Genomic DNA, 23726 nt, shown 5'->3' with positions numbered 1-23726 from the left:
CATTTCCTATTGTTGCTAAGTGAGCTCTCACTCCCTGTGATAACTAATTCTATTGATGGTTTGTGCTGTCAGGAACAAATTAAATATACTTCCTCATGTAGCTTTAAAGGGTTTTTGGTATTACTAATATTTTCCAGACTCTTTGAATAGGAAGAAAGAATGCAAACAGGGCCAGAGGAAGCTCTCTGTAAACGCAGACGCCGATTTTTCTCCTGCTAAGGAGAATATGCTGTTCCTTATTCATCTGTTGACTCTGATGTAGTCGGCTTTTCTTGTAGAGGCAGCATGAGCGGGCAGTGAAAAGCACGAGCTCTCCCACTAGGTCTGCTATGTGAGGGAAGCAGGCCACACTTTCCTCCTCTGTATATAACACTTCACAGTTGTTGAGAAGGTGCACGTATGAGACATGGCTTAGCAGAGGCCACATGCTTAGCAGCAGCAGAGAGGAAGAAGCCACAGAAGGAAAGGGGTAAAGGAGCACTTAACAGCAGTACCGGTTAGTAATAATGGAGCCGGATGCCAGTGGCTCCTCGTGCGTATACAGACTTGCCTTTGGGCAGAAGCTTTTCTGGCCACATTCACTAACCAAGACGGGAATGTGTTCTCTAGTTTCACTTTCTTGGTGCGCGCGCACGCACGCGCACGCACGCACACACACACACACACACACACACACACACACACACACACACACTGGCTGACAACTCACTAGCATGGAATTAGCACTTCAAATAATTTGTTGAATGAATGAGAATAATGACTTCACTTAGCTATCTGCGTCTACCACGCTGCTGGACTTTAGAGATTTTCATTGTCTTTGGAGTCTTTTAAAGCAAAACTCTGGGCTGATTGTTAGTTTTTAAGTGAATTATAGCAATTCTGTTACCTTTTAGTTCTTCTTGCCCAGTTATCTTCAGTTAAACTGAGCTATGGTTGTATCTGTCTTAACCATGGTCAAATTTGAGAGTGAGATTCATTTTTATCCTCTGAGATACAGTTTACTGGAATTAGAAACCTTGACATAGTCATTAAGGGTTAAGTATAGCCACATTAGGCTGTGGTGTAGTTATGCTTTGATTACAACACATTTAATCAGTATTATAGGAAACTTTAGGAAATATTTGGAATATAAGATACTTCACTTCGACAGCCCACGAAACACGTCTATCACTTACGTATTGCCCTTTAGCAAACTACTCCAAACCACACTGGCTTCAAACAGCCGTGGTTTAATTTCTTTTTAAGACGTTTAAAAATGTTTGTGTGTGCATGGGTTTGTGTGAGTATAAGGAGTGCGTGGGCTACTGGGGAGATGCCCTGCAGCTAGAGTGACAAGTGACTGTGAGCTGACCAGTGTGACTACCCAACTCAAGCACCCTGGAAGTGCAGGCAGCTCTCTTAGCTGCTGAGTCACCTGTCTCTACCCCACACGTGACTCCACAGTTTCTACTTAGGGCAGTGCATTTCTTGCCCCAGCTACCTTCTCTGCCTCATCGTCTGCTAGTTTGAAGCTGGTGGGTGGTTCAGGCTTGGTCACCTTTTAGCTGCGTGTGATCTCATCTTCCAGCTGTCAGATAGATCTCCACACACAGAGACACCATGTTCCAACAAGGTAAGAATTAGGCTTCTCGAGGACTAGACTTAAGAGTCACAAGGTGTCACTCTGCCAGATCTGGTCAGAGCCGGTCACAAGGGCCACCTGGATTCAGAGGTGACAAGTAGATGATGCAGTTTTATTGAGCAGGACCACAGACAAGCATAGCAGACATTTTAGTCATCTGGGGGATACTCGACTTCCTGTTCACTTTTGTGTTGTGACTACTACAGTCCTGCTTTCTGAGAATAGTGCTGCATACTTCTTCCTCAATGTTAACTCCTGGGCTAGGGATAATAATGGCTTTATTATCATGTTATACAGGTGTGGAAACAGGGCCTTGGGGACTTAAATCGGATCTGCTCACATGCTATCTAGTTAGTTGCCAAGCCCTGTGTATCATGGCCAACTGAGCCCTATACCAGCACTTCTTAACCTCATCATTAAGAAACTCATGAGACAGAGAAGTGAGGAGTGAAAGGCTGCTTTAAAAAAGTCTCCAAAGGGACCGGAGAGATGGCTCAGCAGTTAAGAACACTGACTGCTCTTCCAGAAGTCCCTAGTTCAATTCCCAGAAAACACGTGGTGGCTCACGACCATCTGTAATGGGATCCAATGCCCTCTTCTGGTGTGTCTGAAGACAGCTACAGTGTACTCATAAATAAATAAATAAATAAATAAATAAATAAGTTTTAAAAATCTCAAAAAAAACAGCACCTTAAAATTTTGCATACATTTTGAATTCAGTGATATATTCCTATCTTACCATAAAATTACTAGTTTTTTTTGCCAGCCAAATGAAAACTTATACCTCAAATCTTTTAAGAAAACAAATTCTCCTAGATTCAAAATAATACATAACCGGGAAGAAGCTTTTTGAGGTAAGCACTAGAAATGAAATCTGACTGCCTGAAGGAACAGGAGAGGGATTTGGTATAGCTTACAGACTGGTGCTGTTGCTGCTAAAGAGGTCGGTCTCAGAGACCAAAGACCTAGAGTCGCCCTGGGCACTGAGGGAGCAGGACCCTAAGGCACTGCTTCCCAGTAGGTTTTACCGCCATTGTCCTCTGAGAGTGTGTCTAGACCCAGGCTTGGCTCCACGGTGTGGTAGGTAGTACACTCAGGCAGTGATGCTTGCCAGAGGCGGTGAGACTTGCCCCAGGAAGACATGCAGGGCAGGGAAAGCAGCAGGCGTCTTAGTTAGACGACTGCATTGTCTATCACTGGGTGTCTAACACCCAGACGCTCCCTAGTTGACTCTTTCCCCAAGTCCACATATCTCCAAAGTTTATTTCTTTCTTTTTTTTTTTTTTTTTTGGTTTTTTAAGTTGTTCATATTTTTAATGTAATATTTGTATTTTTATGATCTCATACAATGTATTTTGATCATACTTATTCTTATTGTCCCCCTGTCTTAGCCCACTTCAGCCCCGTTCTCCATATCCCTCCCTCCCAACTTCCTGTCCTCTATATTTTAGTAGCCCACCAGTCCTGGTTGAGGGAAATCTAGGTTGTTGTTGTTTTGAGAAATCTCCATAATGACCTCCAAAGTGTTTGTGCAAATCTGCATGCCCACCAGCAATGTAGGAGTGTTCCCTTTGTTCCACACCCTTGCCAGCATGAGCTGTTGTTGTAAAAAATTTAAAAAAATAAAGAAGTATCTTTTATTCCCCACTAGGTCTACACCGCAGTGCCCCAAGATATCTGCTGGATATCTTGTCGGAAGCACACATTCCAATTCTGTGGCGGCCCAGACTAGCTACCCCACACTCCCTTACACTTAAATCTGCACATGAAAGAACACACAACACAATAACCCTTGGCCCAATTGATAAGATATAATTGCCCACCTAAACATACAAAGCCCAGTACCATCCATCCCTTAAGAGCATTTCTAACAACCTGTAAAGGTACAGCATGGAATCGTAAGGTCACCTGCCAAATTGTCCTGCCACGGCTTCTCTCTCTGTCCCTCCAGTCTCTTCTTTCTTTCCATTCCAGTCTTCTCCTCATCCTTCAAACCTTTCTCCTGCCCATCCCTCCTTCTCCTCCAATGACAGGCCTCCTTCTATCCTGTACCTGCCCCTCACGTGTATTTTACAAATTCAATGGGGAGAAGGTTCTGGTGAAGTCACCTTAGTCCTGAGTAGTGACTAGGCAGTTATCCTTGGGGCAGTGGAATTAGCATCAAAATACAGATAACTCCTGGGCTAATCACAACAAGCTGTCACTCTTGTTATTGATCTTAGCTATTCTGACAGGTGTAAGATAGGGTCTCAAAGTCCTTTTGATTCGCATTTACCTGGTGACTAGGGGCTTTGAACATCTCTTTAAGTGCTTCTTAGTTAGCCTTGTGAGATTCTTCTGTTGAGAGTTCTCTATTTAGGTCTGGAACCCTTTTAAAGATCTTTGGATATTAGCCCTATGTAGGGTTGGTGAAGATCTTGTCCCACTCTGTGGGCTGCTGTTCTGTCCTATTGATTATGTCCTTTGCCTTGCAGAAGCCTTTCTGTTTCCTGACGTCCCATGTATTAATTTTTGATCCTAGTGCCTGAGCCATTGCTTCCAGTCAGGAAATTGTGTCCTGTGCCAATGTGTTCAAGGCTCTTTCCCATTTTCTCTCCTATTAGGTTAGTGTATCTGGTTTTATATTGAGGTCTTTGATCCACTTGGACTTGGGGGGTAATAGACATGGCTGTATTTGCATTCTTCTACATGCTGACATCCAGTTAGACTAGCAGTATGTGATACCAGGGGAATCCGAAAGAAGACAGGGAAGAAAGATTCTAGGAGCCAGAGGGTGTTAAGGGCACCATGAGAGCACAGCTCACAGAATCAACTAAGCAGGGCTTATAGTGGCTTACAGATACTGAATCAACAATCACAAACTCTGTATTGGTTTGAAGATATGTTGTGGCTGTGTAGTTGGTGTTCCTATGGGAATCCTAACAGTGGGATTCAAACCTCTCAGATTCTTTTGCCTATGCTTGGAACCCTTTTCTCCTGATAGGTTTTCTGACCTTATTGTAATTTGTTATACTGTGTTTAGTTAATATCCCCTGGGAGATCTGCTCCTTTTGTTTGTTTGTCTGTTTTGAAGGGAAACAGAGGAGGAGTGGACCTAGAGGAGAGGGGAGGCGGGAGAACCCTGAGAGAAAGGGAAGTAGCGGAAACTGCGGCCTGGGGTGTAATGTATATAATGGCAATACTACTGGGTAAGTAGTATTATCCCAGGTTCTCCCTCCTGCTCCTCCTCCTCCTCCTCCTGCTCCTCCCCCTCCTCCTCCTGCTCCTCCCCCTCCTCCTCCTGCTCCTCCTCCTCCTCCTGCTCCTCCCCCTCCTCCTCCTGCTCCTCCTCCTCCTCCTGCTCCTCCCCCTCCTCCTGCTCCTCCCCCTCCTCCTGCTCCTCCCCCTCCTCCTCCTGCTCCTCCCCCTCCTCCTCCTTCTCCTCCTCCTCTTCCTGCTCCTCCTCCCCCTCCTGCTCCTCCTCCCCCTCCTCCTCCTTCTCCTCCTCCTCCTCCTGCTCCTCCTCCCCCTCCTGCTCCTCCTCCCCCTCCTCCTCCTGCTCCTCCTCCTTCTCCTCCTCCTCCTCCTGCTCCTCCTCCCCCTCCTCCTCCTGCTCCTCCTCCTCCTGCTCCTCCTCCTCCTCCTGCTCCTCCTCCTCCTGCTCCTCCTCCTCTTCCTCTTCCTCCTCCTCTTCCTCTTCCTCCTCCTCTTCCTCTTCCTCCTCCTCCTCCTCTTCCTCCTCCTCCTCCTCCTCCTCTTCCTCTTCCTCCTCCTCCTCCTCTTCCTCCTCCTCTTCCTCACCTTTCGTTTTCAGACACGACGCTGATGTTTTCTAACTTAACATCGGTAACAGCCTCATCTTTACGTTCTCACCCAACCAATAGAGGTCTTGTCAAGACCCAATTAAATAAATACCATTCTCTAAACTGTCCTGTCATCATTTCCTGTTCTATAGTCTACCTCCTTTCACTGCAACATTGCTAAGATTCTAGACATTTCCCTCTATGCCATAAGCTGAAGGAGCTACCTGCAGTTATGCACAATTCTTACAAATGTAAGTGAAAGCACATTTCAAGTACACCATTCAGTATGATTTTACTCACAGTATTTTAATGCGTATGTTTCTTAAGAAGCCAGGAAATAGCCCGTCTTCTGACGATATGGTAGAAGGGGAAGCAGCCTCCCTAGCCACATAGGACTGCTGGGAATAGCCATAACCTTGATTCCCTCGGAGTGGTAAAGGGACTTCTAGAGCTGGCTGACAACTGTTGGGGCTGGTTTTCTGAGTTCTTAAGACTTTGAGATGAATCAGAAGTGGTTAGACTAATATTTGTCCTTCACCGGTTGTGTGTCTTAGCCCATTTGGGCTATTATAACAAAGAGTGTAGAACTAAGTAGTTTGTAAACAACCAGCCTGGGGAATCCAAGACCAAGAGGTCAACATAGGAAAGACTGATTAGGGAAGGCTTTCAAGATGCTATCCTGTGTTTCAGCTCATCCTGTGAACAGGGCAAGCAAACTTCCTTGCACTGATTCTTTAAGAGCCTTCCTGAACTTTCCAAACATCTCACCTCCTAATAGCAGCTTCCATCAACAGTTCCTGGGAGTTCTGCAAATGAATCTGGGGAGACAAATATTCAAACAGGGCTGTATGAAATGATGGTGTCTACTTGTCTACTAGTCACCTTGGTAATTGGTAGCAGCTTTTTCTTGCCTTGGTGGCCCAGTGTCTTTTTCCACCCTCCTTTCCCTCTCATAGCCCTCTGAGAAAGTTATTTTCCTGTCCCTGGTCATGATTATTAGCTGATTTTGAAGTACCTTTTGGAGCCCTTGAGTCTAGACTTTTTTACACGCTCACTGTATAATTACCACTTTGTGGTGTAGTCGCATGTCCTCTCAGGCCCTGAGCTCCTCTTCAATGAATCTCACTGTTTTCTAGTTCAGGGCCGTACCATGAGAGGTTTTGAGAGGTGCGCTTGACACTGTTTAACAGGGTTTTCGGACAGTTTTCTGTGAACAGTAGGATTGAGTATTTGACTTTTCCCTGTCACTTCTAAAGGTTCATGGCAATCAACTATAAGCTCGTCTGTGGAAACAGTATTCAAGGTTCTCGTGGTTCATCGCAATCTGAACTATGAACTTGTCTGTGGACGTAGTGTACAAGGTTGTTGTGGGGTTAGGTCGCTGCATCAGAGGCAGCCCAGGATGCAAACATCTTATTTTAGCATTTAGTGCTAGTTTTTGAAACTGTCTTTCCCTAATTTGTTTCAGGCACGGGTTTTTACAGCCCGAGGCACTACTTAAGCACTAGTGAAAAGGCTCCCTTTCCTTCCCTTTCACTTTTAGTTTGTCTCATGGTTTTTAGAGATGTTTTGAAATTGTGGAGTCCTTGAATTTAATTCTGGGAAGAAGGCTAACTGAGTTCTACAATGGAAAGTGCATGCCTTTCCCTTCTCCCATACTCACTGGCTTTTTTTCTGTTTCGGCAGATTGCGTTTACCATTTTAGTGCTCTGCCTGCATAGCTCGTTGCAGTTCCACTGAAGGGTGATACTGAAGGCTTTACTTTACTCTCTGCGGCCCCAGCTTCGTACTCTGTCCCTGTCTATAGTCCCTGTCGCTGTAACTATAAATCACTTGCAGATCGAAGATAGAGCAGACCACTTGCCATTAGGTTAGCACAGTTTAAAGGGATCCCTTGCTTGATTTACTAGCTTCCTGAAGCTAGTAAAGGTATTTATGGAAGCCAAGATTCCCTGTTAACATATTTCAACACTGTAAGATATTGAAGGTGCGTGTTCACCAATCCAGATGATGAGAGGGTCCAGTGTTTGGAAGAGATGCTCTAGTTCTCTATATAAATGGCACTGAATTGGACACATGAGTGGTCTTAGTGAACAAGCGGTCATGATCTGGAAGTTGGCAGGACTCTACTGTGCCTCTTGCTTTAGCTAACAGCTAGCAACAAGTAGCTTTCTTTCATTAGGAAAGTATCAAGTGCCAGTCAGCTGAAGGCTGGGAAGTTTTATTGGCTAACATTTGTAGGGGAGAGACCCCCTAGTCTGTTTTACCACCAATCTCTTGGCCACTTAATCACATATGCTATGGCATTACCCTTCACTTTTATTTTTATTTTTTAATTTTTATTTATTTTTTCCCATCTTTATTAACTTGAGTATTTCTTATTTCCATTTCAATGGTTATTTCCCTTCCCGGTTTCCGGGCCAACATCCCCCTAACCCGTCCCCCTCCCCTTCTATATGGGTGCTCCCCTCCCCATCCTCCCCCCCATTACCGCCCTCCACCCACAATCCCGTTCACTGGGGGTTCAGTCTTAGCAGGACCCAGGGCTTCCCCTTCCACTGGTGCTCTTACTAGGATATTCATTGCTACCTATGGGGTCAGAGTCCAGGGTCAGTCCATGTATAGTCTTTAGGTAGTGGCTTAGTCCCTGGAAGCTCTGGTTGCTTGGCATTGTTGTTCATAAGGGGTCTCTAGCCCCTTCAAGCTCTTCCAGCCCTTTCTCTGATTCCTTCAACGGGGGTCCTATTCTCAGTTCAGTGGTTTGCTGCTGGCATTCGCCTCTGTATTTGTTGTATTCTGGCTGTGTCTCTCAGGAGCGATCTACATCCGGCTCCTGTCGGCCTGCACTTCTTTGCTTCATCCATCTTGTCTAATTGGGTGGCTGTATATATATGGGCCACATGTGGGGCAGGCTCTGAATGGGTGTTCCTTCAGTCTCTGTTCAAAAACATGGAATGCTTCACGATTTGCGTGTCATCCCTGCGCAGGGGCCATGCTGATCTTCTCTGTATCGTTCCGATGTTAGTACATGTGCTGCCGAAGTGAGCACCACTCTTCACTTTTAGAGTGAAGCAGTTGTCTTCCTGTTTGGTTTAGTAGTACTTCACAGTCTTAAAAATACTGAACTTTGGCTTTAAAGATTTTAATTATCTCAGTTAAGGTTGTAATATAAGGCAGACAGCATGTTACATGCAATGTTACTGCTTTGTACAGTTTGAGTGGTTTCTGAATTAAACATCAAAGTCTATAAAATGATTATACCATTGAAAAAATGGTAAACTAGGGGTTTGAGAGATAGCTCAAGTTTGCAGCACCCAGAGGACCCAGGCACTCACGACAGCTCACAACTATCTGTAACTGCCCCATAACTGTCCCAGAGGACCTGACGTCCTTTTCTGTCCACCTCAGGTACCAGGCATGCACGTGGGACACAGACATACATGTAGATAAGACAGTCATACACCTAAAACAAATAAAAACCCTTAAAAATGATAAAATAAACAATAACTAAATGAGCGATTTGCAACTTTCATTTTTTGTAAGAATCGTCTAAGTTTAGGTCTTGTGGAAAACCTCAGTGCTCACAGAAGTCTTTATATAATAGATTTTCCTGATTACAAAGATCGTGTTTCTAGAAACTCAAAGATTCATAGATACACAGAAAGCAGCAGAAGTAACTCATACTCAGGTAAGGATTATTATTAATATTTGATATGTATCTCCTCACCTGCTTGTTTACCAATATGGCAAACATTTGAATGGATCACTTAGAGTTAAGGATATGGGCTTATTAAAATGGGTAATATAGGGTGTCATATTTAGTTAATCCTGCTGCTGCCTAGACTGCCTCCCAGGCCTTGCCTCTAGGTCCATGAGGAGCTTGCTCTCTCGGATGGAAAGAGAAGGTACTTTTGGCTCACATGTAGTGACTGGAACATTTTCGCTTCACACCGAAGGCTATCTGCCGGCATCATTGTGCTAGCCACTCAGCCAGCTCTGAACCACTTACTGGTTGCAGAGGGAGATAAGAATCCATCGGTTCTTATCAAGCCCTGGAAGAATTCTTGAATTCTTAGTATTCACAAATACAGTAACAGCCAGGTTACTTGTGCCACGTTACTGCAAGGTAGAGTGTGGAGAGACTCCCAGGTAATTTCAGTTAATATGTAGCCACAGATCCAGTTGGTTTGTTGAGAGGAAAAGCCCCAAGAAGGAACTCCTAGCAGACCTCTGTGTAAGTGTGTACCTACCCTGCCCTCGCTTTTGCAGAAGCAGAGTTGGAATTTGCTCAGAACTGCTGAAGAGTTGTCAGCCTGCTCATCCTTTTGGCTGTGGTGTGGAGATTTTGAAGCACAATGAAAGGGAGGCAGAAGGACGGGAGCAGGTGGCTGGCAGCGCAAGGTAGTTTGCTCCCGCCCTCCTTGCCTGGTAGAGAGAGGCTTCTCAGGTGGAAGAGACTCACAAAGGGAAGTAGCATTTAGGTTAGGCTCCCCAGACAGAGATACAACTCTTGGGAGCTATAGCCATAGAGTAGGGCCTTCATAAGGGAGCGATAGTACTGGGAGACTCAGCCTGTGCTAGGAAACGGCCTCCTTGGTCTCTTTCCTGTGGGCTGGGCTCCTCTAGCTTGACAGCAAGTAACCTAGGGATAGACTTTGGAAGTCGGCTTCCTGCACTGCAGAGGAGATTCACAGTGCTGGAGACTGGCCTGGGGTTACCTCAGTGTCTTCCTCAAGGAAGCTGGTTAAACTGCAAAGAAACAGCATATGTGACCTGTTGATGAGGACTCAATTCCATTTTTGAATATAAATATAGATAGTCCAAACTGCTTCTTAAAGACATTTATTACATTTTACATTTGATGTGTGTGTGTGTGTGTGTGTGTGTGTCTGAGAATGCAGTGTCACAGTGCACATACAGAAGTCAGGGAACAAACAGCTGCAGGGTTGGTTCTCCTTTCACCTTGCTGGGCCTAGGGCTTGAATTCGTGCAGTCAGGCTCAGCCGCGGGTGCCTTCGCCTGCTGAGCTCTCCCAGGTCCTTGTTTTCCAGCATTCTCACCAGCATAATTACTCAACAAATTCGAATACTTCTCAGGAGAATCTTTGGGTACAGTTTGTTCTTGCTTGAGTTAAACTAAAAATTTTCAGATATTCATATTGGATAGAAAGAGTGAATGCCTTTAATCCCAGCACAAAGGCAGAGAGATCCCTGTGAGTTCAAAGCCCAACCTGGTTTGTAGTGAGTTTTAGGCCAGCCAGGGCTGCACCATAGTGAGGAACTGCCTCCAAAATGAAGAGACAAATAAACTTATGTATGAAATGAATCTTAAAATATAAAATTTAGAATTTTAGTGACATATTGATGAAGTTGTTTTGCTGTTGTTAAGGTTAAGGTGTGATGATGGCTATTCCTGGTTGTCAGCTGGCTACATCTGGAATGAGCTATAATCCAGAAATGGAGGGTACACCTGTGACCCAGATCTTGGGACTGGAAGACACAGACTTCTGACTGGATCTTGACTGGGATGACACATGTTTTTGATCCAGATCTTGAGGGATAGTGGCCATGAAAAGCATAGGCCCAGGCAAGGTCGTACATGCCTTTAATCCTAGGAGACTGAGGCAAGCAGACTTCTGAGTTCAAAGCCAACCTGGGATACAGCATGTTCCAAATCAGGCATGGTGGTACACACCTTTAATCTGGGCCACACCTGCTGGAGCCTACATAAGGACAGTGCACGAAGGAAGACTTGCTAGCACATCTGTTGGAGCCTAGTTCCTCACGATTCCAGTTTATACAGAAGACCAGTTGAAACACCCAGCCTCGTGGGACTGAGCAATTACTAGATTCTTGGACTTCCCATTCAGAGCTGTCCGTTGTTGGGTAGGTTGGACTGCAGACTATAAGTCATTACAATAAATTACCTTAATATATAGAGACATTCCATAAGGTCTGTGACTCTAGAGAACCCTGACAAATACAGATGTAAAAGTAGGACTTAAAAATCATTGCATATGGGGCTGGAGAGATGGCTCAGCAGTTGAGAGCACTGACTGCTCTTCCAGAGGTCCCGAGTTCAATTCCCAGCAACCACATGGTGGCTCACAACCATTTGTAATGGGATCTGATGCCCTCTTCTGGTATGTCTGAAGACAGCTACAGTGTACTAACATACATGAAATAAATAAATCTTTAAAAAAAATCCTTGCATATTATCCCTTTATTTATTTGAAGTAGAATACATTTGTAAGAAGATTTTACTCTGCTTATTTAGAAAGATAACATTTTTAGGTTATTAAAAGGAAGTGTTTTAGTCTAAATCTTGATGAACACTGGACTCTGAGAGATGGAAAGATAAAAGTACGTTCTCTGGTCTCCAGAGATTGAAGGTCAGCAGTGAGGTCCTTGCCCAGCTGTACGAGAGATAAGTACTTGAGTGAAGCATCAGCTGGGGTTAGAAAGAAGGGAAACTGTTTTAGTTTTGTCTTCCCAGAGATGCTCTAAGACAGCTTACAAGAATTTAGCGGACATCTTGGGTTGCTGTACTCCAGAATGGGAATGATAAGCCAGCACAGTGGTCCCGTCTGCAGGCATCTGGGGTCCATGAGTGCTTTCACTCCTCTTCCACTGTAGGCAGCCATTGTCCTGTCTTCCCATTGCACAGGGCACGGCATCTGGAGCCTTCACCCGAGGCCCCTGCTTGCATCTCTATTTCCTCACGTGTCGCTTGTGCCCTTTAGAAATTTAGACGGCCATGCTCAGTCTTTTCTCTTGAGGGTTCCTTTGCCTCAAACCTCCCTAACAAGGCTTCTGGTTTGTGGCCCCACCTTAAATGCTGTCTCTTCATCCAAGCCTTCCTTGGCCTTGCAAGCAAAACCTAGTGATAGTATTACTTGCTCTCACACTCCGGTGTCTGCAGGCTCCCTCCCTGTCTCTTTCGAAGCTCATTTTCATAGTGTTTAAAGGTTCTGCGGCTGTCTTCCTACTAGAGTGTTATCAGCAGAAGAGCAGGGTTCCTGTGTCTGCGATCTGCCTCCTCGATCTGCCTCCCCGCTGTGGCCATTTGCTTGGTGGGGAACTGCAAAGGGCGGACTGCCTCTCAGGTGTTTAGCTTTATGGTGTCGAAGTCTGTCTCCTGCAAAGTGGGGATACTGTTGGTAGTGGCTGTCACTAATTGACAGCTTAGTATGTGCCAGACACTGCTTTACTGCATTATCTATCTAACCAATTAAACTTGAAAGGACTTGGCTTGAGGTCACATAACCAATTCCAAAAACAGATTGTTCTTAGTCATGCTTTTTTCTTATTGCCTCAGGAGTAAAATCGGAAAGAGAAAGTCTTTAGAATCTTTATTATTTTATGTGTATAGTTGTTTCGGCTGCAGGAAGGTCTGTGCCCCACTTGCCTGCGTGGTACTTGCAGAGGCCAGAAGAAGGTGTTGGGTCCCCTGGAACCGCAGTTACAGACAGCTGAGAGCCATCACACAGGTGTTAGTTGAACCCATGCTTAGAATGTTAGTGCTGGCCTTGGAGCAGGCTGGAGAGCCTAAACCTGGCTCCATCTGGATGAAAGGCTAGGCTTACCCCTGGTTCTGGGGGAAGCTAGCTGTGTCTGTCAGCGTCCCATGGTGCAGACGTTCATTGTAAACAGTATTCCACGGGTCTAAACCTTACACATTAGGGGCTAGAAGTCAGAATCCTGCAGGCTAGGCCAGGATACACTGTATGACATCCTGATAGCTTTTTTCTCCTGAGAACATTTTGAAAGTAAGAAATTTCAAGTTGGAGTACCTTCCAGGCCCTGAAATATCATCTTCGTGGCTTCCGTGTCTGTCCCAGACAGATTTGCTCCAGTCTGTTTTGTCACACAGTGAAAGGACTCGGCCCTGGAGGTCAGTCGTCAGCTTTTGGTGGCAAGTGTGTTCTTACTGGTTTCTGTGGAAGCAGTTTGCTGGCCCGGGGCTCAGAATCCTTGCCCTTGTTACTGATCCACCGTGCTTGCTTTTCGCCTGGAAAGACTTACCTCTGGGCTTATGCTACGTGTCAGTGCCTCTTGTAGCATCCCTTTCAGGCAGTGTGAATGCTGCTGCTCATTCTGGTTCACAGCTCTTAAATTAATATGCACTGTCGTCTGTGTATCGGAGACAGCTTGACTGACGCATAGGAAGTGACATTGTTTTTTAAGGTCATGGTGTTAGGCTATACAAAAAGACTGGGGATGCCTTTAGTGGGGCCAGACTAGTGATACCTGGGTATGAAATGGACAATATGAGGACCTCTTATACTATAGAGCCTATCATATGTGAGGACTTCTTTGCCATATCTGTTATGCAGAAAAGGAAGTTATGAACTTTCCTGAGATGTCATCAGGCAGCTGGAGACCTGACACAAACCAGTATGCTTCTCTGAGCCATTTCGTGCCAACAGCTTTGTTAAGGCTTACCTTCCACTCCCTCAGCTCCCTGCTGGGAGCTGTTTCCTATCTATTAGATTAATTGGAGGCACGAGGTATATAGTATGTCACTACATAGAAGCTCAGTGAATGCTTATTGATCACAGGAATTGAAAGTCTGGGGATGGGCCATTTACCTCAGACAATGGCTGTAGTCTGAGGTGAGGAGTTTCCCAGTGTGGGTTTCATGGGAGAAATGCCAATCTGTGCAATTTACTCATCTCCAGAAGTCTTTATCTCACACCACATGACCCCGGTGTCTAACACTCTCCAGAGTCAGACCTTGGATTTGATTAGTTTAATTTCTATAAAGAAAAACTGGTGACATTGAAATATACAAACCTCAATAGGAAACTACATGTGTATTTCGGAATTATACTTGGATAGTATTTGAGTTTTCCTTTAGCTCAAGTCAGTGGATGTGTCGACACAGAAGACACACCGTGTAATAGTATAGGAAGGGGGTTTCTTCTAGCTCCAGCAGCAATCAAGCAGCATTTAAAGAGAGAGTTCCCTTAACAACAGCAGCAGAAAAGGACAGGAAGAGTTTAATTGTAGCCTTTCCAGTCACTTGAAACCTGAAAGGGATCCAGTCAGATGATAGTCTGCTTACCTGCATCCACTTCATGATTTATTATAGATTGCTGCAGAGTAAAGAGACTCTGAAGGCAGTTGTGATTATTTACTATGCAAGTGGTTTGTGTAAGATTTTTAATCCCCCTCTGGTGGTGGGTGACTCATATAGAATCATTTAAGTACCAGATATTTCGATTCTGTTTATACACACATCGCATATTCTCTTGTCCAATGATGGACACTTAAGTTGATTTCAGAGTTTACCTGCTGTGAACATGTTTCGGCGAACATGCGAGAGCAGATTTTTTTTTTTTTTTGGTTCTTTTTTTCGGAGCTGTTAAAACTTAGAGCTCAGATATTCATTTATTCATTTCTCTTGTATAATGATATTCATCGTGATTTCTTTGTGTCCTGGAAGTAAAGTGTATAGTGTCTCCAGTAATGGTGTCTTATTGTCTGGTTCTAGTGGGAAACCAGGAGCAATGGCAGTGGCTTGTGTTATTTTGGGGGAGCTTCCTTAATCAATAACCAGAGGGAGGTACCCCACTCTTGGAACTAAGATCTTCATTTAATAATCAATGCCTCCTGGAGGAGTCATTGTCCTCTTATTTGGGGTACCTGTGTCTGAATTCAATTTTTAAGATTATATTTTCAAATAGCATACAAAGTAGTGGATTTCCATGAGGGTTTTTTTTTTTTTTTTTTTTTTTTTTGGTTCTTTTTTTCGGAGCTGGGGACCGAACCCAGGGCCTTGCGCTTCCTAGGTAAGTGCTCTACCACTGAGCTAAATCCCCAGCCCCGAGGGTTTTTTTAATACGTAACTTTGATTAACGCTCCCACTCCCACTCCTTCTTCTTCCCTGTTCCCACCTTCATCCCTGCTTGAACCTTTAACTCCCAACATTCCCCCTTACCTTCATTCATCTCACCTCACCCTTCAAGGCCTACCCTTCTCCTGGGTTCTTTGTGTCTTTCTAAACTCTACAGAGACTCCAAATTGAACACGGAAATCTATAAATCTAGACTATGAGAAATGTATAGAACCACAAATGAGAAAGAGCATGCTGAGCAACTTTTTCATGTAAAAGAGTTTCAAATGATTTATGCTAATAATCTACCCTTGAGGAGGGAGAATATAACTACCTGTCCCTTAAGTGTTAGCTGTACATAGTGACTTCCTTCAAAGGAGTTTAATATGGAAGGAGGGAAACACAGTTTTTATAATATCCTAAGCCGTGACTTCTTAAACTATGACTTCAAACATACCCTGTAATAAAAGCGAAATTAGCTGAGTGGTGGCGCATGCCTTTAGTCCCAGCACTTGGGAAGCTAAAGCAGGCAGATCTCAGTGAGTCTGAGGCCAGCCTGCTCTACAGAGCAAGTTTCCGGACAGCCAAGGCTACACAGAGAAACCTTGTCACAGAAACAGAAACAGAAACCAACCAAACAAAGCAAAGCACTAGCATACTCCGTAGTAATCTTACTCTGAGTGTAGAGCCAAAGGAACAACAACAACAAGTGTGTCACTGAAAATCTGCTCTAGCGGGGTTGGGGATTTAGCTCAGTGGTAGAGCGCTTGCCTAGGAAGTGCAAGGCCCTGGGTTCAGTCCCCAGCTCCGGAAAAAAAGAACCAAAAAAAAAAAAAAAAATCTGCTCTCGCATGTTCCCCGAAACATGTTCACAGCAGGTAAACTCTGGAATCAACTTAAGTGTCCATCATTGGACAAGAGAATATGCGATGTGTGTACAAACAGAGTCGAAATCGATCTTTAAAGGGACTCCTTCCTGTTCCAACAACATGGATGAACCTGGAGAATAATATAACAGTGAAATAATTCAGGCACAGAAAGACAAATATCTAATTTCATTTCGTGTTGAACATACAGAAAGAGCACTGTGGTCGTCAGGTTCTGAGAGTAGGGGAGGAAATAGGACAACAAGCATGCCCAGAGTTGTGCTCTGACAGGCCTCGTCTCTGATGAGCATGATACACTCAGAGGCTCTGTGGTTGTAAGGTCAGAGACTGCAATTAGCAGCATGTAAGTGAAAGGCACTGGGGAGTATCTTGAGTGTTCTCACCACACAAAAAATGATGAACAGGAAGGTGGCGGGTGTGTTTCTTAGTTCCATTTTAATATTAGCACTTGCACATGGATTGTATCATGATCATACAGTAAGCATATACAATTCTATTTGACACACACACCTTAAAGATCTGGAAGAAAAATAAATATAACCTATTGGTATTACTTCAGTAGCTGGGACAAAGGTGCCATATTTATCTAAGAAATTGGGAGAGTGGCCAGGGAGATGGCTCAGCAGTAAGGAGCCTGAAGACCTGAGTGAGTTCAGTCTCTGACCGACATGGCAGGATCCCTCTCTCAAATTGTTCCTTAACTTCCACAAATGGCCCTGATGCCAGCCCTCGATAAACAAACAACAGACTGAATATTAAAAGTGAGAAAAGAAGCTACTAGGAGAAATTGGTTGTGGGTTTTGAGAACATTCTGCACAGTCTTTGTTACTTAATGTTTGTAAATTAAGTCTAAAGAAAAAAGATGATGTCCAGGATAAGAGTTGATAACTCAAGTTTAATTTCATCTTGCTGAGAGCCTGGAGGAAGGGAAAACAGCACTTTGGATTCCCAGCTGATGCTCCTGGAAAGCAGGGCAGTTCTTCCTTGGCTGCTGTCTTATGAAACCGTGGCAGTGAGTTTGCAGAGCCCAAGGAGCACCGTTCCCAAATGTCCTCCCTGGAATTTCCTACCGGCATGACTTCTCCCTTGTTTCTGCCCAGCAGCAGTCCCCTGAGTGGCATGTGCTGTCCTAGTTAATCAGAGGATAAGAGAAATGAAGAACTCTCCTCTTCCCCCCTCCCATGGAGTCTCAATGGGCGCAGGAAATGTAGGTCATGTTGCATCACCGAGAGGAGTGAACAGGAAGGTATTCAGGAAGTGCTGCTAGCCCCCTTCCCATCCCCTCTTTAGAGAAGGGGCCTGAGCCTGGTTATGAGATGCAGGAACCAGGGGATTGTATTCATGTCATCATCCTAGAGTGACAGAAAGATCTGAATCTTTCTACACTGAATTTGTTTAAATGGCATAAACCAGCGACAGGGAATTTCTTTGTCTCTTAATTTTTATTGTCACATTGTAGAAAATTTTTATTAACTTAATCAGGTTTGACTTATTGACGCTGTCCTCAGGTCCACACAAAATCATTATTTGGTAATCGTGTAACTCTAATAATATATCTTGAAAATGACATGTAATCATAGGCTCAGCGGCATCTTGAGTAGCACACAATAACCACAAATGCCTTCTTATTTTTAACCCACAGTTAAAGTATGCTGTTCATGGCTCTCTGCTTTAAATGGAAAATCTTATGTAGTTTAAAATGCCACAGAAGTTCTAAACATTATTTCAATTATTTCTTACACAATGTGTGTATTGCTAGCTCCCTTGTGAGACATCCACGTTGGCTGACAAAATGTGCGTTACTGACATTGTCACTGACAGTAAATCTGAGAGCTAGAACAAGGCTAGTGTTCTGTTTCTACTTCCTCATTATCTCTATCAAGATAATCAATCCGCTTAGGTCCAGAAAGTCAGATAATAAAATGTTGGAAAAGGCTTGAGTATTTTCTATCCATACCACAGTATCAAAACCTGGAAACTTAACAGGGGCAGGGTATGCACTTGTGTGATTCGATCCCTCGAGAATCTTCAAGTAGTCACTTTCCCAGTCCAGATGCACAGCCGCCCTAACCCTGCAGATGGCGCCCTGTGCTGCCCCTTATGCTGGCCTGTACCCACTACCTCCCAGCCCCCACCTTCTCCCAGTCACCAACCTGGTTTTCAATCTTACTGTCATTTTGATAGTGTTGAATAACGTTGTTTAAAATTGGCTTTTCTTTCAGCATTTAAAAATCTCATTTTTAAAAGACCATTTATAATTAAATTTTAAAAGGAATTTCTTTAAAGTTGTTTCCCGGCATTTGATTTTTTTTTTCTAGCTTCAGTACTCCAAACTCTGCAGTGCCACATTTGACCAGCATGTGAAGTCAAATATACGGACACACTGCCAATTCTAGCATTAACTTTTGGCTTGCTGTTAAAGATTACACACTTTATAAAGTCAAGGGGAGAGGTACTCTAGGAAAAGTTTGCCCTGCTAACAAGTAAGTATTATGATTGAAGATTGAACAGAAATTAGAAATCCAAAAGGATATTTAATTATGTGTATAATACAGAGATAAAAGCATGGTCATATTTATGTTCCATTTTGTCTTGGAAAATCTTCAAAGGACAGGTTTTTTTTTTTTGCTCTGCATAATTAATGTGAATGGTCATTATGAAATTAAGTCTGTAAAATTTTGAATGTGTTTGTTAATAAGACATGGAATTCCATGGATAGGTGAAGTCTGTGTTCAGATAGCCTCAGAGGGAACAAATCTTTCTCAGACATCTATCTGTTGGCTTACAAAGTATAGGAAGTGTTCTGGGATCTGTAGAGGAGAGCACATTAATGTTTGCCTACAAATAAGACCATATGGCCAAATGTGCATTAGAGCTGTGCAAGTACATGGTAGGTGTCACCCTGTCTCAGCTCCTTAGCAGGGAAGGAGAGCTTGAATACTGATCTATCTTGCCCAGAATTCAGGACCCGGAAGGCAGGCAGCAACGATCCTTAAGAGTCATCAAGCACTGGCTTCTAACATTGCAGATGAGTTTACTTCCAAGTTAGGAAAGCAGCCCTTGGGGTTGGGGATTTAGCTCAGTGGTAGAGCGCTTGCCTAGGAAGCGCAAGGCCCTGGGTTCGGTCCCCAGCTCTGAAAAAAAGAACCAAAAAAAAAAAAAAAAAAAAGGGGGTTGGGGATTTAGCTCAGTGGTAGAGTGCTTGCCTAGGAAAGCAGCCCTTGTAATGACAGCCCTCTGTGAGCCCTGCTGTTCTTCCTAGGCAGCCGACGCCAGTGCCTGAAGACTTAGTGGGGTCAGGACGGGAAACAAGCATTGACTGAGTAAATGCCAGTCCCTGCGGAATGTTTATGTACGTTCATACATATGACTATCTGGGAAATCCCATTGATGACATTCACTGGGCAACAGACCCAAAGTAAGCAGCATACATAACTCTTTTATAGTAAAGAAGCCAACTTTCTGATCAGATTGATCAGAAGGTCTTTGAAGATCTGTTGCTTCCTAAGTATGGTTATGTGATATGTGTGTGTGTGTGTGTGTGTGTGTGTGTGTGTGTGTATAATATGTATGTGTGTGTGCATATACATACATACACATATATGCAGACATACATATATATTCATGTATAGAGGGAACTTTTAAAGAATGTCATGGCTATTAACTAATACATATATTTATGAGGCATGAGTTCATATTTTATGCCTCAGCCAGGCAGCTATAAAGAATAAGGGGGATTTTATTCAAGTCATGTGCTGAGGAAGAAGTGTCAGGCAGATCACATATCGGGTTAAAGACCATCCGGGCTACATTGAAATTTCCAGACCAGCTTTGGTTACAGAGCGAGGCCTTGTCTTGAAACAAGGACCTGGGTTTCATTCTCCACACCCGCGTGGTAGCACCTGATTGTCAGTAAGTTCTAGGGACTCCTGTGCTCTCTTCCTGTGTAGCAGGCACTCAGTGTTGAGCATATACATACATGTAGACACACACACCTAAAATAGAGATGAATGTACTTAAAAAGGAAGCTTGGAAGAATAGGAACATCCACAGGGTTATTGGGTAGTAGCACCCCACCCCCGCCCCCAGGCAGTGCCTTACTGCAGGACTGTGATAGATAGTGACTCCGGATGGATCGCCTATCTGATGGTGACCTTCATTTTCCCAGTGTGTGTTCTTTGTAGGGTTCTGGAGATTTAAAGCAGGATTAGCATGCAGTGCTTCAGAGTAAGCATTCAGTCAAAGTCATTAACAACGGGCTTTTGAGAGAGATGTCTGCCACATTCTTCTTTAACTTCTTTCCTAAACAGTCTTGTAAGGGTAGCAAAGATGACCTGGCCTGAGGACATCTCTTTCAGAATCTTTAACCCAAAGTCAGTAACAGCGAAAGCAAACGCATTCCTTTGGCAGGGTGGTATTGGGCCTCTCTTCTCTTCAGTCAGCTTTGTGATTCTTTCCTTTGCTGTCAAACAAACATACACACAAACAAACAGATAAATAAAAACCAGTATGAGTGTGGGAATTTAACTGTAGTTCTCACCCCTTCTTCCTCAGTGTTGCTGGGTGAAAAGGCTTTTTTCTGGGGAAATTCAATATAGGTCTCCTCACCCCAGATAGTGATGCCACAACAGGCCACCGATGCCACCAAAGTCCAAACACATGAACCAGTGCGGTCTTTTAAAAAAAGATGTTTGTTTTTTTATATATGAGTGGTACACTGTAGCTGTCTTCAGGCACACCAGAAGGAGACGTCAGATCTCATCACAGATGGTCGTGAGCCACCCTGTGGTTGTCAGGATTTGAACTCAGACCTCTGAAAGGGTGGTCAGTGCTCGTAAGCACAGAGCCATCTCTCCAGCCTGAACCAATGTGTTTTATCGGGGTTCCTTACAGGGATAGAAATGACTCAAAGACATCATCAATATCCACCCAGCACTGGTGATAGCTCACAGAAGTTCAGAATCGGGAGTACACGGTCTGTCCTGCAGGCAATTCAGCAGGCTGGAGAGTGTCCTTTAGGGGTCTCAGTTGGTCCAAGCCTTTTCTAGGCCACTCAGCTGGTTTCTGCTTCTTCAGCAGCCTGTCTGATCCCAGTGTCTTTGCAGCTCGGCCTCTCTGAGAGTGACTCCCAGCCTTTCTTTATTATTTATTTGGGCAGGAGGAGCCTAGTGAATCTGGTCAATATTAGGGACTTTTTGAAGCTATGTTTTGAGTTTTTTACCTCCTGCTTAAAGCGTTGGCATGCAGGATGGAATGTTTCAATTGGGGAGGGAACTGTTAGTAAACAACTGATACCTACAGGTGCAGGTGCCTAGGAGGAAGGAGGGTCAGTGTCAGAGAAGCTACGTTCTGCTGTAGCGTAGATTTATTCACTTCCTATATAAGACAAGAACACCCCACGCCGGGCATTTAATACCTTCAGTGATGGAGCAACTGGAAAGCTTACCCCAATGTAATCTAATTTAAAGGAACGTGTTAAAACTCACCATGTCAGTCCCTGGGGAAACAAAGATGAAATGTTGCAGAGCCTGGACATGCTTGTGTGTGCATGCAGGCATGGGGGCATTTTCAATGCTGGATCTTGAACCCTTGGTCTTGTACATGTTACGCAAGTACCCTGTCACTTTGTTTCAGCCCCAGCTGTGGGCAGGTGTTGGCAGGTGGGGATGAGTTACTTAGAATCTAGGAAGACTGGAATTGAGACACTTGAAGCAGCATGTATTAAGAAACAGGAATTGCTGTTGGAGGTCCTTGAGAGATGGCTCAGCACTTCAGAGTGCTTCCTGCTCTTGCAGAGGACCAGCATTCAATTACCAGCCTCAACTTGGGCTCACAACTGCTTGTGTAACTCCAGCTTCAAGGGATTTTGATGCCCTCTCCTGGCTTTCACAGGTACCGCACCTCAATAAGTAAAATTAAATCTTTAAAAAAAAATTGCTGTTCTGTGTGGCATTGAAGACAATCATTTTAAGCTCAACTTTAGCATGTGAGTGCTTCTTTATCCTGCAAGCTTCAACTCCCTGGCAAATGTACATGGTAAGAGCTCGTACGTCATGGTCTCTGGAAGAGTTAAGTGAGATAATGTAGGTGAATGCAGACACAGTAAGCGCTCAGTCAGCTACTGCAGACGCTGTTGTTACTGTCATGAACGTCTGTAAATCGTAATTTTCTGACATGACAAAGAGATCCATGACAGGGATATTTATTGTAGGTTTACTGCTCAAGAGTGAGGGTGAAATAGTATACTTTAGTAAGACTTGACGGGGAAAAAGAGCTTTGCTCACCTCTCCCAACTGAAGGAAACAGGAGCCCAGTTACTTCAGCACTGTACCTCTGAGGAGGGAGCACTTGAGCAACGTGTGCTTGGGCAGTAGGAACTGAGCACCTGGGTAAAAGCTGAGGCGTGAGAGCAGTTGGAAACCTGAGAGCAACTGAATTTTGCATAGCTATATGACTTCCTTAGGGTTTTACTGCTGTGAATAGACATCATGACCGAGGCAATTCTTTTTTTTTTTTTTAAGATTTATTTACTCATTTTCTGTATACAAGTACTCTGTCATTCTCTTCAGACACACCAGCAGAGGGCATCAGATCCCATTACAGATGGTTGTGAGCCACCATGTGGTTGCTGGGAATTGAACTCAGGACCTTTGGAAGAGCAGTCAGAGCTCTTAACCACTGAGCCATCTCTCCAGCCCCAAGGCAACTCTTACAAGAACAATATGTAATTGGGGCTGCTTACAGGTGCAGAGCTTCAGTCCATTTTCATCAAGGTGGGAACATGGCAGCATCCAGGCAGGCACACTGAAGGAGCTGAGAGTTCTACAACTTCATCTGAAGGCTGTTAGAATACTTTCTTCCACAAAGCTAGGGTGAGGGTCTTAAAGCCTCACACACATAGTGACACACCTACTCCAACAGGGCCACACCTTCTAATAGTGCCACGCCCTGGGCCAAGCATATACAAACAAACCATCGCACTATGTAGGATCTGTCAGAAAATGGGACTTCTTTATAAACTGTGATCATTATGTCTATAGTCCCAGTACTGGAGAGGCTGAGGCAGGAGGATCTCTAAGAGTCCTTTTAGCCCTGTCCCAAAGGGCCTGAAGTCCAAACAAAACAAATTACATGAGAGTAGAGACAGCCCTAGAACAGACTATATAACTGAGCTGTACCTCTGGCCACACCAGAGCTGCTGGCATCTTTCCACATGGATGGACTTCATTTTCTCCACATGGTATGTTTCTGTACATTGTACTTGGGGGAGCGAGTGATCAGAGAGCAATCCTATGGCCTGTCAAGACTCCTTGGTCTCTGCTTGTCTTTTAGAGAGGAGAATCTCTAGGTTGTGCAAAGTACATGATTCAGCTTCTCACTTTGATTTTTCCAAGAAAAAAGATCCAGTTAGGGTGATGTAGCAAGGGCCATTGAGGTCAGAATAAAGTGAGTTGGGCGCCATGTTGGTCCCCAGTTGCTGGGATGTACCTCAGCTGATGTAAAACCTAATCCTGAATTGGGTTGTACTTTTTTTCATTTGATACAAGACTCTTAGATCATAGTTTCCTTTGGGGAAGAGACTTAAGAGAAAATGGGTGC

At 44.2% G+C, this 23726-nt stretch overlaps 1 protein-coding gene and 1 non-coding gene across 3 annotated transcripts in view; one reads left to right on the top strand and one right to left on the bottom strand.

Moving 5' to 3' along the window:
- Atxn7 (ataxin 7) overlaps window positions 1-23726 on the top strand; it is a 145426-nt gene that overhangs the window by 10841 nt on the left and 110859 nt on the right.
- Window positions 8347-8452, bottom strand: LOC120097304 (U6 spliceosomal RNA). Its single transcript, XR_015639231.1, has one exon. It is a non-coding gene; the product is annotated as a U6 spliceosomal RNA (small nuclear RNA).

This window comes from Rattus norvegicus, chromosome 15 (genome assembly GCF_021556685.1).
Source record: "Rattus norvegicus strain SHRSP/BbbUtx chromosome 15, alternate assembly SHRSP_T2T, whole genome shotgun sequence".
NCBI lineage: Eukaryota > Metazoa > Chordata > Mammalia > Rodentia > Muridae > Rattus > Rattus norvegicus.
Note: the sequence above shows the minus strand (reverse complement) of the source record. Positions and strands in the feature narration are given on the sequence as shown.